Source organism: Capricornis sumatraensis, chromosome 19 (genome assembly GCF_032405125.1).
Source record: "Capricornis sumatraensis isolate serow.1 chromosome 19, serow.2, whole genome shotgun sequence".
Lineage (NCBI taxonomy): Eukaryota > Metazoa > Chordata > Mammalia > Artiodactyla > Bovidae > Capricornis > Capricornis sumatraensis.
Genome location: NC_091087.1, coordinates 52137618 through 52151021, shown reverse-complemented (window position 1 = coordinate 52151021; position 13404 = coordinate 52137618). Strand labels below are relative to the sequence as shown.

The 13404-nt window shown below is 48.1% G+C and overlaps 3 non-coding genes across 3 annotated transcripts; 1 reads left to right on the top strand and 2 right to left on the bottom strand.

Moving 5' to 3' along the window:
• Nucleotides 1-563: 563 nt before the first annotated feature.
• Nucleotides 564-653, bottom strand: TRNAY-GUA (transfer RNA tyrosine (anticodon GUA)). Its single transcript is given in 2 exon segments — nt 564-599; nt 617-653. It is a non-coding gene; the product is annotated as a tRNA-Tyr (tRNA).
• A 2600-nt stretch (nt 654-3253) lies between these two features.
• Nucleotides 3254-3417, top strand: LOC138095612 (U1 spliceosomal RNA). The gene has a single exon (XR_011146364.1). It is a non-coding gene; the product is annotated as a U1 spliceosomal RNA (small nuclear RNA).
• Nucleotides 3418-10902: 7485 nt separating this feature from the next.
• LOC138095589 (U1 spliceosomal RNA) lies at nt 10903-11066 on the bottom strand. Its single transcript, XR_011146343.1, has one exon. It is a non-coding gene; the product is annotated as a U1 spliceosomal RNA (small nuclear RNA).
• Nucleotides 11067-13404: the final 2338 nt, after the last annotated feature.

Genomic DNA, 13404 nt, shown 5'->3' with positions numbered 1-13404 from the left:
GGGCAGGAGGAGGATCACGGGAAGGGGGCTCAGCTCACCCGTCGGCCCGCACCAGCTGCTCGAAGGCCTCATCCACGTTGAGCGCAGTTTGGCAGAAGCTTCGAAGTAGGCCACGTGGTGGGAGGCAGTGAAGGTGGAGGCTTCAGGTCGGGGGACCTCGGGCGCCGGGCGGGGGGGCGGTACGGAGGAGTCAGATGCCTGCAGTCAAGGCTAATCCCGGGCGGGGAGGCAGAAAGACACACTGTGTACTCTAACTGGGGTAAGTACTGCGGAGGCTCCTCTGTAATGGACTCCAACTGTAAGCAGAGTCTCTGGAGTTTCCCTCCCACAGGAAGGGAGAGAGAAAGTACCACTCCCTGCTGTTCTCTGTACCCACACCCAAACCAGTCTGTCCCCAAAGTGAAGTTGCTCCTTCCTGATGACAGTCCAGCCAATTTCCTTCTGGGTGCTCTCTCCACTTCAACCTCTTTCTCCCAATTTAGCCTTAAGGACCCAGCACTAAAGTTAGCCACCTGATGAGAACCTCCTCTGCTTTGCACTGGGGAGCAAAAGCAACCAGCACCTCCTTCGAGCCGGAATCGAACCAGCGACCTAAGGATGACCACACATGTCGGATCTACAGTCCTCCGCTCTACCAGCTGAGCTATCGAAGGGTGCGCACCACCAAGCGGCCGGGGACATTACTTTTTCCGGAAATGCCGCAACACCTCACTGGGACGCCCGAGGTGAGACCGTCCGGCTTGGTCAGAAGCCCCTTTGAAGAGACCGGTGCGCTCACCGCCAGGGCGCCGGGTGAGGGTGCGAGGACCCGGCAATCCTGCGGGGTGGCTGCGGCCCGGGCGTGGTGGTGGCCGGCATCCGGGCGCAGAGTTTCAAGATGCCTCGTTTCCTCTCCGCCGTCCCTCTTTCTACAAGTGGGGACCGCGGCCTGAAAGCGGGGAAGAGGGCTAGGGGAGAGGCGTTGAGAAATGGATGATGGGCGCGTGGGGTGCGGGAGGCCGGGCCGAGGAGAGGGGCACCGGGGAGCCGGCTGCCAAACGCCTAGCCAGCCACCTGGTGCTCTTTAAGTGCCGTCAGTTCAAACTACTCCTTTGGTCAAAATGGTATTATTTGCTGTGGCACGTTGTGCCACCCTTCAAAGCCAGTATCATCTTGCCTGCATTCTGCAGGTTTCCTATGGATCTCCCTGCTTTCGCTCGGCCACCTTTACAGCCAGAATGATTTTCTCTCCTTTGCTAGGGGAGTGTGGAAGAGGGGTGGGGGTGGGGTGTGGAGGGTTTAGATGAAGCTGCCTCTCTTCTGGAAGCTTCTGGTTCACTCGGACTTGAACCCTTACAAAGGTCTACACGACCCTCACTCAGTTCTTGTCCCCACGCAGTCACCTCTCTCAGTCTCGGTGCCATTCATAAACTTTGTTCTGTACTCAGGACCTTCTTGCTATTCTCCAGACACTGCTCTAACTGACCTTTTGCTAGGGATGCTCTTCCCAGACAGCCCAATGCCCATCCCCCCCTCCGTCCAGTCTGCTCACATTGTCACCTTCTCCAGGGAGCCTCCCCTGACTACCGAAATCAACACAGCAACCTGCCTCCTTATAGCAGTTCCCCATCTCCTTTCCTTCCTCGTTTTTTTTTTAAATTTCTTCATAGCTGTTAACATCTAACATACTAATTAATTTGCCTACGGTGTCTATTGTCAGTTTTCTCCCACCTCCACACCCCTTTCTCTAACTAAAATATGACGTCTAAAACATTTTGCCTTACACCTGAAACTAACACAACGTTGTAAACAACTATATTTCAATTAAAAATAATTTTAAAATGTCCTCTCTGAGTAAGTCCAACACCTAACACAGGCCCCTGTCATACTTCTTCTTTCTTTTTTTGTCCGAGCTATGCTGCATTTCAGTTCCCTGGCCAGGGTAACCCGTGCCCCGCCCCCGGCCCCCGCTTTGGGCTCTCAGAGTCTTAATCACTGAACCGCCAGGAAGGTCGCTTGACTGCCCTTTGTTAGAGCATTCATTTAAAAGGGCTTGCAATTGTGAAGATGGGTTTCTCTTAGTCCAAAGGGTCTCTCTTTGGGCTGGGAGCCATTCCTTTGAAGTGTAAGCAAGAAAGATAGGGCCTCTGTCTCCCATTTTCTGTGCGAGGACCCAACCTAACTTCAGTAACTGCCCACTGACAAACACGGCTGGCCTGCCTCTCTACTGACCAACTCTGTGGTGTGTCACTGCGGCCTCTTCTGAGCCCCCTCCCTCTCATCCTCCCTTTAAAACACTCCGCTCCCCTCGCCATTCCGGAATGGAGCTGGTCAGCTCTGTCCCCTGCTGTCAGTATTCACTGAATAAAGTCTCTTTCACCACTTTCTCTGCGGTCTGCTGTGTTTCTCTTCGACCACGTCAGATCGGAAAGGACCGAAGGACACCTGGGGGGCCGCGCAGTGTCTGCCCGTTGGGGCAGCAGGCGGGGGTCGGGGGTGGGATGCGGGGGCGAGGCCCAAGGGCAAGGGCTCCTGACCCCGAGCACCGCGCTCCGGGAGCCCCCGCCTGGTGCGGTAGAGGCGACCGCTCGCGCTCTCACCTGGTTTTCTCTCTGCAATAGGACCCCGGGCTTTCCTTCCAGCATCACTAGGATAGGCTACATATCCCGAAGCACTTTCGTCACTTTTACTTAAAAAGACACCGTGAAGAAACATTACCACGCTTTCCTATTAAGGCGGCTTTAGCGCTTAATGTAAACCGGCAAATAGGTCTTTCCTGAACTTTCCATGACTAGAAGATGAGTTCAGAGAGGCGAGGGCAAAAATGGGCTATTTTTCGCTGAAAGGAAGGAGAGACTAGACTCGAGCCCCGACCCACCCCCTCAACTGCGGGGCACCGCGAGCTCGCGTCTTCCCATGTCCCCCACGACTGGTCGCCGCTCGCCCACGCGCTCCCCACGAGACACCCGCGAGTCTCGGGTGGGGTTAGTAGGTCCCGCGCCCCCGCCTGGAAGAGCATGACATCCGGGACATCCCGGCAGGGGGCGTGGCGTATGTAGATGAGCGGCGCGCAGAGGCTGCTGGTCCCGCTCCTCCCGGGCCTCGGTGTCCTGCGTGTGCACACGCGGAGGTTCCTGAGGTTGTTCCCCGGGTGGGCGAGGCCGGGCCGAGGGATGAGCAGGGGCGGAGGGTGCGGAGGTGGTCCGAGAGTAGTGACCGTGCGTGCAGAGTGGGGCGAGCTCGAGCGTGTTGGGCGGTGGGTGGGTAGCAGTTCATACTTATCTGGCCGGGGAAATACCATGATCACGAAGGTGGTTTTCCCAGGGCGAGGCTTATCTGTTATACTTTGAATGTGCTGACCCCTGCGATTTCCCCAAATATGGGAAACTCTGACTGTATAATTTGTAGTAGGAGAAGACTGCGTTACGCGTTTTCTCTTGAATGTCTTTTTGGCTTTAAGATCAATTTGTTTTTTTTTGGGGGGGATGCTTGTAGTTCTATTAAACTTATGAGCTTTTTAATGTATTAGTAGTTTTAAAAGGTCTAAGTGTGTGTTGGGAAAAATGAGAAGTAACTATATAAAATAAAAGAGTTTAATGGGGTTGCAGAGTGACTACGTCTGTGTTGGTGGAATTCTGGGATGGTGAAGAGGATAGAGGGTTTGGTGTTGTGATGTGCTGCAATTTATGGTGTCTTAAAGAGCTACAACTGAGCAGTTGAACTGAAATATACGTACGGTTTAGGTTTAGCTTGTCTGACGTTTTTCTTTTTGTTACATACTTTACTAGGTTGTGATCGTCTGCTTTTTAACCGTGTTGATTTGTTATCTTGTGCAAGTTGTTTTTTATACTGTTCATGAGGTGGGCTTCCCTGGTGGTTCAGACGGTAAAGCGTCTGCCCGCAATGCGGGAGACCTGAGTTCGATCCTGGGTCGGGAAGATCCTCTGGAGAAGGAAATGGCAACCCACTCCAGTACTCTTGCCTGAAAATTCCATGGACAGAGGAACCTTATAAACTACAGTCCACAGGGTCGCAAAGAGTCGGGCACGACTGAGCGACATCACTTCACTTCTGGGATTACTCAAGGCAAGAATACTGAAGTGGTTTGCTATTCCCTTCTCCAGTGGACCACATTCTGTCAGACCTCTTTACCATGACCCGACAGTCTTGGGTGCCCCCACACAGCATAGCTTACTTAGTTTCATTAAGTGAGGCTGTGGTCCGTGTGATCAGATTGTCCTGGAGGGTTGGCGTGTAGACAGTATATAATACACAGCCGTGAACAAATTCTAGGCCTTCAGAAGGGGCTGGGACAGCATTATCCCCACTCTCAAGATGTAGGCATGTGATGACAGCGAAGGCCTATTTATGAGTCCCTTCCAAAACAAGCGACTTGTGCTTTCGATGGATTCAGAAGACCAGGCAAGACCCTGGCCATTTGCTAAGGTTTTTCATAGATGCTGTATAGAGGTCTCCTGACTGCCCAGGAAGAAATAGGAGACTGCCATCGTAAGACTTGGAATTACCATCCTGATGTGGACCTTTCCTCTAGTGATAATGTTGCCATTCCCCATCCTGGCTTTCCTGATAGCTCAGTTGGGAAAGAATCTGCCCGAAATGTGGGAGACCTGGGTTTGATCCTTGGCTTGGGAAGATCCCCTGGAAAAGGGAAAGGCTATCCACCCCAGTATTCTGGCCTGGAGACTTCCATGGACTTCATAGTCCATGGGGTTGCCAAAAGTCGAACACAACTGAGAGCCTTTCACTCACTTCACCATCCAAGCAAGTTCTGGCCCAGGCTCTTCAGCCCCATAGGCACTGGGACATGTAACATGTGTAATGGAAGATGAATACTAAATTTGCAACAACAACAAAAAACTCCCCTGTGCAAAACAGGGAACAATATTTACTCCTCTTTCTCAAACTGTTTATTCTTTTGTTTTATTTTTGTCTGTGCCAGTCTTAGTTTTGGCTTGCGGGATTCTTGTTGCAGTGTGTGGGATCTAGTTCCCTGAATAGGATGGAACCCAGACCCCTGAATTGGGAGTGTGGAATTTTAGCCCCTGGACTAATAGGGAAGTCCTCACCATTTCTTAAAAAATTTGCAAATACCTGATCTGTCCTTTTGAGATACATAGATACATAGTGTTTTTAACAGCTAAATAAATCTTTTGTCAGTGTTGCAACCTAAGAATGTTTGTTGTGGGCCTTTGAAGCCATCTTCTTGAAGTGTGAACGTTAAGGAAGTGCCCCATCTTCCCCTACCTCAGGGAATTTAGCTAAAGTGGCTGGCTCCATGTTGTACGACCTGCTTGCCATGGAGATACGAGTTTTATTTCCTTTTGGATGGCCACTCCAATTACCAGTTGAATTTAGGATGAACTGTGTAGCAAATGGTGCTGTCAAGTCCTCCTATTGAGGACAAGATCTTAAAGACATATATGTAATAAGTTGTATCTGCCTGCCTATATAACAGGCAACATTCTTATTGTTATGGGGTGAATTGTGTCATTCCCCCTGCCCCAAGACTCATATGTTGAGGCCCTAGCCCTCATGTGACTGTATTTGGAAATAGGGCCTTTAAGGAGGTAAATTAAGATTGAAATGAGGTCTTAAAGGTGGATCTCTTAATTCAAGATGACTGATGTCCTTAATTGGACATGTGAGGGACAGCTTCAAGCCAAGGAGAGGCCTCATAAGAAAGCAAAGCTGCCAATATCTTGGTCTTGGATTTACAGCTCCTCAAACTGGGAAATGTTCCTATTATTCAAACCTCCCTGGCACTCCATGATGTATTATTACAGCAGCCCAAACTGAATGATATCCTGTCTTTGCAGTCTATTTGGTGCATTTCTTGTGATGCACATTGCAATGTGGTTTAGTAGTTTTTCAGTAAAAATATTTTCTTTCTACCTTTGTGGAGAGGATTCCCTGGTTTGACAGGAGATGGTATTCTCAATGGTCTGGCATCGAGGACAAGTGTTGGCTTGGTGGTTCTTGACTTGACTGAATTGGGTAAACGTCTTGTGGTCTCACAAGAGTCAGATGAGAAAAGACCCTGAGTTATTAAAAGTTATAAAGACCCTGAGTTATATAAAAATCTCCCTTTTAGGACTTCCCTGGTGGTCCAGTAGTTAAGACTCCATGATTCCAGTGCAGGGGGCAGGGGTTTGATCCCTGTTAGGGAAACTTCTGCATGCCATGTGGTGTGGCAAAAAAAGAAAAAGCCCTTTTTTAGCCCTCTGCTCTTTTCAAATTCTAGCTAGAGGAACCACCTGCTTCAATATCAACATATTAAGTAAGCATGGGTAACATTTTTTTTGCTATTGCTAAGTCACTTCAGTCGTGTCCAACTCTGTGCGACCCCATAGATGGCAGCCCACCAGGCTCCCCCGTCCCTGGGACTCTCCAGGGAAGAACACTGGAGTGGGTTGCCATTTCCTTCTCCAATGCATGAAAGTGAAAAGTGAAAGTGTAGTCGCTCAGTCGTGTCCGACTCTTCGTGACCCCATGGACTGCAGCCTACCAGGCTCCTCCCTCCGTGGGATTTTCCAGGCAAGAGTACTGGAGTGGGGTGCCACAGGTTCTAAAATTCTCAGGATCACTATTAGCACTGAAGGTAAAATAAATATGTCTGTGTGTGTATATATATATACCAGCTTCCTTGGTAGCTCAGACAGTAAAGTGTCTGCCTACAATTTGAGAGACCCGGGTTCAATCCCTAGGTCAGAAAGATCCGCTGGAGAAGGAACTGGCAACCCACTCCAGTATTCATGCCTGGAAAATCCCGTGGACCGAGGAGCCTGGTAGGCTACAGTCCATGGGGTCGCAAAGAGTCGGACACAACTGAGCAACTTCACTTTCACTTTTCATTGCTCTCATCAGGGCTTCCCTGGTGGTGCAGACATTAAAGCGTCTGCCTGTAATGAGGGAGACTTGGGTTCGATCCCTGGGTCGGGAAGATCCCTTGGAGAAGAAATGGCAACCCACTCCAGTATTCTTGCCTGGAAAATCCCATGGACGGAGGAGCCTGGCAGGCTACAGTCCATGGGGTTGCAAAGAATCGGACATGACTGAGCAACTGAACTGAACTACTCTTCAATTTATTGGAAGTGCTTTACTTTCCATCTGGTGATAGCGTAGTAGAAACTGTTGGGTTTTTGGCCACCTTTCTACTTGTTCCTTTTCCTCCATGGTTCGCATATAGAACAAGTTCTCTGACTTGAGAAACATGTATTCTTATTTTCTCCTTTTAAACTACTGGGGAGACCTGCTGTGCATATTAAAAGCTATCATGTCCTGTGCTAGAGATGCCATGTTGGTGGAGCTCCTTGGAGGAAAAAACTCCCTAATTAATTTGGTAACTATGTACCTCCTGAAAGAAGACGGATGGCCAAGAGTTACTATCTCACACTGCACTGGAAAAGCCCTCCAAACAGAGACCAATCCACATAAGGAGGTAGGCCTCAGCAAATAATGACAGTTTTAGTTTGAGATAGAGAACAATTAACAAAAGTTAACAATCAAATTAAGGAGAAAAAAGAGAATTTTATTCTAGTCAAATTGAGGATTATAACCCAGGATAAGCTCTGAGAAAGAAGTCCAAGGCACAGTCAACATATATTTTTCAGAACAAATAATCATACATCAAAACAACATACTGACATTTTACATAAAGTTCACCAAAGATGCATAGTTCAGGTAAGCATGTACAAATCAAGCAGCAAGCCACCATACCCTTTGACACAGCTGGGAAAGAATGTCAATCCTCTGAGAAGTTACATCGCTGTTGTCAGAAGAAAGGGAGAAAAAAATTGATCTTTATGGTCCAGCAGGCATTTCCACCTCTAAGGAGATCTGGTTAATGTATAATATACATCACACACTAGGGAGGGCCCGTATGGGCAGGGACTATGTTACGCTTAAATTTTCTTGTCCTGTTTATACATTCAGTTCCATCAGAATCAATAATTTACCAAAAGGATAAGCTATGGTCAGGTATAAAACAATATCCTTTGTCAAGAATTCAATTAAAAGGGGCTTCCCAGGTGGCTCAGTGGTAGAGGATCTGCCTCTGGAGACACAGGAGACACAGGTTCCATCCCTGGTTAGGGAAGATACTACATGCTGTGGAGCAACTAAGCCCGTGCGCCACTGCTGAGCCTGTGCTCTAGAGCCCATGAGCCACAACTACTGACAGTCCCTGGGCTGCAGCTACTGAAGCCCGCGTGCTAGAGCCTGTGCTCCAAAACGAGAGAAGCTGCCACAGTGAGAAACCCACACACCGCAACCAGAGAAAGCCCACACAGCAACTCAGACCCAACACAGCCAAAAATAACTAAATAGGTTTAGCAAAAGAATTCAATAGAAGGAATAAACCAGTTTTAAAAAAATTAGAAAAATGAGAATTTTAAAATAGCGCCCACCTTGTAAAGAAGTAACTTAAATTTGATAAATAATTGACATGTAGATTTATACACAATCTCAGAAAAATTAATTTGTTATTCCATTAATGTTAAGGCCTGTAAGCTTCTAACCCTGCAGTTATCCTGACTTCGTACCATCGTCTGCGAGGTTTATCTGTGTCATTGATCTGAGCTCTGGTTATTTTTCTATCTCCCTAATGGCAGAGTCTTTGTTTTCATATCACAGAGTTCTATATTGATGGCAAAGGATTCCTCAAGGGTTTCAGGACTCTTCTATTTTCTCTAGGAAAAAAACAGAAATTTATGGGAAAACTTACAGAACTATGTCCCAGCAGAAGGGTCTTTAATTGTAGATGATTTTCTGACAGCCTCCTAAAGGACACTGGAAAACCAACACCTCAGCTTTGTTCCAGCTCCTTGCTTCACAGAGAAACAAGGCCTCACTAGTCAAACTGTAGTACTGTGAAACAGAAGTAAAATATTTAGGGTATGTTGTCAATCAAAGGCTGCAAAATGTTACAAGCTAAGAGTCACCTAATTTTTCAGTGAAGCATCTAGTACCAAAAAAGAAGACGGTTTGGGGTCAGGTACAAGTACTAGTCAGGTAGGGACTTCGCTGGTGGCTTAGCAGTAAAGAATCTGCCTGCTATGCAGGAGACCTGGTTTCAATCCCTGGGTCAGGTAGATCCCCTGGAAAAGGAAATAGCAACCCACTCCAGTATTCTTGCATGGGAAATCCCATGGACAGAGGAGCCTGGTGGGCTACAGTCCATAGAATCACAAAGGGTTGGAAACGACTGAGCGACTACACCACCACCACCACTAGTCAGGTACTTAGATGGTAGGTTTCAGCTTTTCCAGAGGCAAAACTTCTGACAAAGCACTGTGTGGGAATTCCCCAGATCTACTGGTTTGGTCCCTAGAAAAAAGATTTTGAAGAAAAATCAGCTATTTTCCCCCAACTTTGGGTATTCCAATTTTTAGAAAAAAACAAAAACAAAAACAAAACACTTTCACTTATTTTGAAATGAAAACAAAGTTGTGTTAATGGAATTTTAAGTCAAAAGTCAGGATTAGGCTATAAACCTAATAGCATGTTTCTCAGTTCTTGGTTTCAGTGTCCTGGAAGTGCCTACTTGTGTGCTTTTAAGCTGCAGCAGCAGCTGCCACACTTTTTGAAGGCTCAAACCCTGACCTTGGGTTGCTTATTTGCTATCAAAGTGAAAGAGAAAATCAGTTGGATTCATATTTCCCATGTGAAGCCAGTAAGTACCTTAGGAAGACCAAAGGGTGATTTACACAAGCACATAACACTTAAATTTTCTGAATAACTGACGTTGGAACTGAGCTGCACTGAAAAGGTAATGATTCTTTCCTACAGATACATGTTTCCAGTCAATGCCACTTTGCACTCTCAGAAATGGTTTGTATTGAAGTCGAACAGCTGTCATTGGTGATTATTGGCAGAGCACTTTTCATAATATCAAAATAAATCTAACTTGAATCCATGTCCTCAAGCGTTAAATTTGACACGAAAACAATGAGTAGTGTTGTCAGTCTACTGTACAGCAAAATGACTGTTATATATACATTTAAAAATATATATTTGCTCCAGTCTATGTAAGTACTTGACTTACATATAAAAGGTTAACTCTAAAAGCTGACTTAAAACCCAACATTCAAAAAACTAAGATCACATGTCATCCAGTCCCATCACTTCATGGCAAATAGATGGGGGAAAAGTGGAAACAGTGACATTTTATTTTCTTGGGCTCCCAAGTCGCTGGAGATGGTGTCTGAAGCCACAAAATTAAAACACATGCTCCTTGGAAGGAAAACTATGACAAACCTAGACAGTGTATTAAGCAGAGACATCACTTTGTTGACAAAGGTCTGTATAGTCAAAGCTATGTTTTCCCCCCATGAACAAGAGAGATCAAGCACCAAAGAACTGATGCTTTCGAACTGTGGTGATGGAGAAAACTCTTGAGAGTCCCTTGGACTGCAACGAGATCAAACTAGTCAAACCGAAAAAAAAGTCAGTTCAGAAATTCACTGGAAAGACTAATGCTGAAGTCGAAGCTTCAACTTGGTCCACCTGAGACATTGAGAATACCTGATACCGGGAAAGATTAAGAGCAAGAGGAGGAGACAAGTGAAGAATGATAGTTACAAAACATTACCGATTCAATGAACAAAAATGATTTTATTTAAACAATGCTCAATGATAAGAGACAAAACACGTGATATGTTACATGTAGTTGATACGACACCAAGTCAAACGGCAGACTTAAAACATCTGAATTGATTGAATTCAGATATGCTTCACCACTATTGAAACGAACAAATGAAAGCTTTTACTTTGCAAAAGACTGTCCGACTGTTCTAAATCTACCCTTCTAATATAAGTTAAACAAAAACCAGATCATAGATGTTAATTTTCCGGTTAGTCATACCCTGACAAGCGGCAGTTATCTATTTTTAAAACACCACGTATCAGGGGAAAGCGCGAACGCAGTCCCCCACTACCACAAATTATGCAGTCGAGTTTCCCACATTTGGGGAAATCGCAGGGGTCAGCACATCCGGAGTGCAGTGGATAAGCCTCGCCCTGGGAAAACCACCTTCGTGATCATGGTATCTCCCCTGCCAGGTAAGTATGAGTTGTCGCCCACCCACCGCCCAACACGCTCGAGCTCGCCCCACTCTGCACACACGGTCACTACTCTCGCACCACCTCCGCACCCTCCGCCCCTGCTCATCCCTCGGCCCGGCCTCGCCCACCCGGGGAACAACCTCAGGAACCTCCGCGTGTGCACACGCAGGACACCGAGGCCCGGGAGGAGCGGGACCAGCAGCCTCTGCGCGCCGCTCATCTACATACGCCACGCCCCCTGCCGGGATGTCCCGGATGTCATGCTCTTCCAGGCGGGGGCGCGGGACCTACTAACCCCACCCGAGACTCGCCGGTGTCTCGGGAGGGGAGCGCGTGGGCGAGGGGCGACCAGTCGTGGGGGACATGGGAAGACGCGAGCTCGCGGTGCCCCACAGTTGAGGGGGTGGGTCGGGGCTCGAGTCTGGTCTCTCCTTCCTTTCAGCGAAAAATAGCCCATTTTTGCCCTCGCCTCCCTGAACTCATCTTCTAGTCATGGAAGGTTCAGGAAAGACCTATTTGCCGGTTTACATTAAGCGCTAAAGCCGCCTTAATAGGAAAGCGTGGTAATGTTTCTTCACGGTGTCTTTTTAAGTAAAAGTGACGAAAGTGCTTCGGGATATGTAGCCTATCCTAGTGGTGCTGGAAGGAAAGCCCGGGGTCCTATTGCAGAGAGAAAACCAGGTGAGAGCGCGAGCGGTCGCCTCCAGCGCACCAGGCGGGGGCTCCCGGAGCGCGGTGCTCGGGGTCAGGAGCCCTTGCCCTTGGGCCTTGCCCCCGCATCCCACCCCCGACCCCCGCCTGCTGCCCCAACGGGCAGACACTGGGCGGCCCCCCAGGTGTCCTTCGGTCCTTTCCGATCTGACGTGGTCGAAGAGAAACACAGCAGACCGCAGAGAAAGTGGTGAAAGAGACTTTATTCAGTGAATACTGACAGCAGGGGACAGAGCTGACCAGCTCCATTCCGGAATGGGCGAGGGGAGCGGAGCGTTTTAAGGAGAGGATGAGAGGAAGGGGGCTCAGAAGAGGCAGCAGTGACACACCTCAGAGTTGGTCAGTAGAGAGGCAGGCCAGCCGTGTTTGTCAGTGGGCAGTTACTGAAGTTAGGTTGGGTCCTCGCACAGAAAGTGGGAGACAGAGGCCCTATCCTTCTTGCTTACACGTGTGTCAAAGGAATGGCTCCCAGCCCAAAGAGAGACTCTTTGGACTAAGAGAAACCCATCTTCACAATTGCAAGCCCTTTTAAATGAATGCTCTAACAAATGGCAGTTAGACGACCTTCCTGGCGCTTCAGTGGTTAAGACTCTGAGCTCTGTATGGGGGCAGGGGTTACCCTGGCCAGGGAACTGAAATGCAGCATAGCTCGGACAAAAAAAGAAAGAAAGAAGAAGTATGACAGGGGCCTGTGTTAGGTGTTGGACTTACTCAGAGAGGACTTTTAAAAATTATTTTTAATTGAAATATAGTTGTTTACAACGTTGTGTTAATTTCAGGTGTAAGGCAAAATGTTTTAGACGTTATATTTTAGTTAGAGAAAGGGGTGTGGAGGTGGGAGAAAACTGACAATAGACACCGTAGGCAAATTAATTAGTATGTTAGATGTTAACAGCTATGAAGAAATTTAAAAAAAAAAAACGAGGAAGGAAAGGAGATGGGGAACTGCTATAAGGAGGCAGGTTGCTGTGTTGATTTCGGTAGTCAGGGGAGGCTCCCTGGAGAAGGTGACAATGTGAGCAGACTGGAGGGAGGAGGGGGATGGGCATTGGGCTGTCTGGGAAGAGCATCCCTAGCAAAAGGTCAGTTAGAGCAGTGTCTGGAGAATAGCAAGAAGGTCCTGAGTCAGAACAAAGTTTATGAATGGCGCCGAGACTGAGAGAGGTGACTGCGTGGGGACAAGAACTGAGTGAGGGTCGTGTAGACCTTTGTAAGGGTTCAAGTCTGAGTGAACCAGAAGCTTCCAGAAGAGAGGCAGCTTCATCTAAACCCTCCACACCCCACCCCCACCCCTCTTCCACACTCCCCTAGCAAAGGAGAGAAAATCATTCTGGCTGTAAAGGTGGCCGAGCGAAAGCAGGGAGATCCATAGGAAACCTGCAGAATGCAGGCAAGATGATACTGGCTTTGAAGGGTGGCACAACGTGCCACAGCAAATAATACCATTTTGACCAAAGGAGTAGTTTGAACTGACGGCACTTAAAGAGCACCAGGTGGCTGGCTAGGCGTTTGGCAGCCGGCTCCCCGGTGCCCCTCTCCTCGGCCCGGCCTCCCGCACCCCACGCGCCCATCATCCATTTCTCAACGCCTCTCCCCTAGCCCTCTTCCCCGCTTTCAGGCCGCCGTCCCCAC